General features: G+C 39.8%; 1 pseudogene; it reads left to right on the plus strand.

Moving 5' to 3' along the window:
- The first annotated feature begins 950 nt into the window (after window positions 1-950).
- Window positions 951-1791, plus strand: LOC122652836 (annotated as a pseudogene).
- The last annotated feature ends 829 nt before the right edge of the window (window positions 1792-2620 follow it).

The raw sequence follows: 2620 nt of genomic DNA on the forward strand, positions 1-2620 counted from the left end.
TTTGAAGTAATCTGTTTGATCAATCTTATTGCATGTAATGGATCCACTATCAAGTGTTTAATGCCCGAGAATAGTGAACTTTGATCCACTGTGTTCAATGGTTTTCTTTGATCTATCTCAAGTACCCTGCAGCCATATTGGATACCTTGTATTCTCCATGTATCATTGTACAAGATGCTCTGTAAAATATGATTCAGCAGACCCTACTCTGTCCTTGAGTTACTACATCAGTAATATTGAATCCTCAGCTGGTTGATCCCTTATTACCCACCCTTATCCATGTTGTCTGTTGCATTATTTGCAAAGTTTAGGGCTCCCTGGAACAAGATGTTCAATTTTGGATTTAAACACTAGTACAACATATTATGTAATTGTGTGGATCTACTGCATTCAATGATTTTCTTTGATCTAATGCGTTCAATGGTTTTCTCTGATCTATCTTAAGCATTACTTCTTTGAACATTATCCTGAAAAGATTCAGCACACAAACCAATCTATAAATCGGGTTCAGCATTGTGAGGATGATCATTACATGTAAAGAAGCTTTTTCACTTGAGCAATTTTGTAATCCTTGTAATTTTTTGCAATGAATCGACTAAGCTGGCTGCCACAGGCATGAGGTAAAACAAAGACAAACTTAAGAAGAAGAATCTGGATTAATTGCAGAAGCCTCTCAACAGGGAAGGGGGAGAAGGGGGAAGGGGAAGGAGAGACCTGAATTGGAATTCATTTTTTTAGCATAGAAACACTTTCTCCAGCCACTGCTTTGTTCTCAAATCTCAAGAATGTTTGCTTTTCTTAAGTACTATTTGCTTGAATGAATTGGGTCTTATCTTAGTGGGAGTAATGGGTAATCTTTTCTGTTCAGTTCCTTCAAATTAAAACAAAATTTAAGTTGCTTTTCTCTCAAAGGCAGGAAAGTATACTTTTTCTTAGCTTACCCTGAGGGGTTTTGGTTTTCATATTAGAAAGACGAGAACAAGGACGACTCTCTAGGCCTTCCCATCTACTCATCCTTAGATGTCTTGGTTTCAGTCTCAAATCAAGGTAAAAGATGATACTTGTAACTTTCCACCTGGTATTTCTCCTCTTTCTTCTTATTCCTCAGTCAGATCTCCTCATAGTAGTAATGATCAGAATGGATCAACCCCATCGTCATCTGGTAGAAGAATCAGTCCAATTGTTCTTTTAATCATAGTTATTCTAGCTGTTATATTCTTCATATCTGGTCTGCTCCACCTGCTCGTTATATTCCTCATAAAGAAACCATCTTCTTCATCAACTTCTCAGTCTAATAGGTACCTAGATTTGTCCGGCTCTAATGCTCTACAAAGACAGTTACAATAGTTATTCCATCTCCATGACTCGGGTCTAGATCAAGCTTTCATATATGCTCTCCTTGTTTTCCCCTACAAAGAGAAAATGGGTCTAAAAGAACCCTTCGATTGTGCTGTTTGCCTCTCTGAATTTTCAGAACAAGACAAACTTAGATTGCTTCCCATACGTCGCCATGCTTTTCACATCAACTATATAGACACTTGGCTCCTGCCAAACTCAACATGCCCTCTTTGCAGAGGAACTCTCTTCACCTCTGGCCTTTCTATTGAAAACCCAATTTTTGAATTTGATGATCCAATGAGGAGGATGGGATTCCCATCGATAGAGAGGCTAGGTTCCTTCTCTGCGCTTCACTTAGGATTTCTCAAATGGGAGGGAAAGAGGGTAAGAGAAAAGATAGAAAATGGGAAACACAATTTTCGCCTTAGGGTTTGTGAAATGGGAGGGAAATAGGGAAAGAGAATCCGATCAAACAAGAAGATGGGAAATCTGCTACAACTAGTTTTCTCGCTTAGGGTTTGTAAAGAGTAGAAGGGTCGTCTGGAACACAAAAAATGAGGGAGGCACAAGAGAGTATTTCCAGGGTGATTGAGAGAGGAGATCGAGATTTAGGTTAGGGTGAGTACATCGGAAAGCAGCAGGGTGAGAGAGAGGATATCGCCGTTGCTATCGCCGTCGCCACTGAGGAGTTGTGAGAGGGATGAGTGAGAGAGGGAGGGATTCGGGAGAGGTTCTGCTAGGAATTTTCGTTCGATTTGAAACCTTAGGCAGATGAGTGAAATGGGTTTAGTTTGAGGGAAATAAGTTCGGTTTGGTTTGTTTTGAGCCGGTCGGGTGGGGTTGGTTTGGGGTTTAAGGTGGTTTAAATAGATCTCATCTGGATTTCAAAATAATTTGAATTTTTTAATTAACAACCGTTGAATGGTTTTCAAGCCAGGTGGCATGCTGGTAGCTCACGGAAGTAGGATGGGAGTAGAGCTTTGGAAGTAGAGGATGTGGATCCTAAAGTACACATATCCCCCTAGAATGCACCCAATATTCCACGTACCCCCCTAAGCAGCTCAATATTCTGCGTACCACCCCTCAATATTCCACGTACCACCCCTGCTTTACATCCCAAATGCCACATAGGTCCAATCCGTTAAATACCACCGTTAGATGACAATATTTTGACCATTTTACCCTTTGCTTTATTTTCTTAAATCTGAAAAGACTTAAATACCCTCACTTATTTGTTGCCCAAAATTAATTGAAAATGACCAATGTACCCTTTGTTTTATTT

The sequence above is a fragment of the Telopea speciosissima genome, chromosome 1 (genome assembly GCF_018873765.1).
Source record: "Telopea speciosissima isolate NSW1024214 ecotype Mountain lineage chromosome 1, Tspe_v1, whole genome shotgun sequence".
Lineage (NCBI taxonomy): Eukaryota > Viridiplantae > Streptophyta > Magnoliopsida > Proteales > Proteaceae > Telopea > Telopea speciosissima.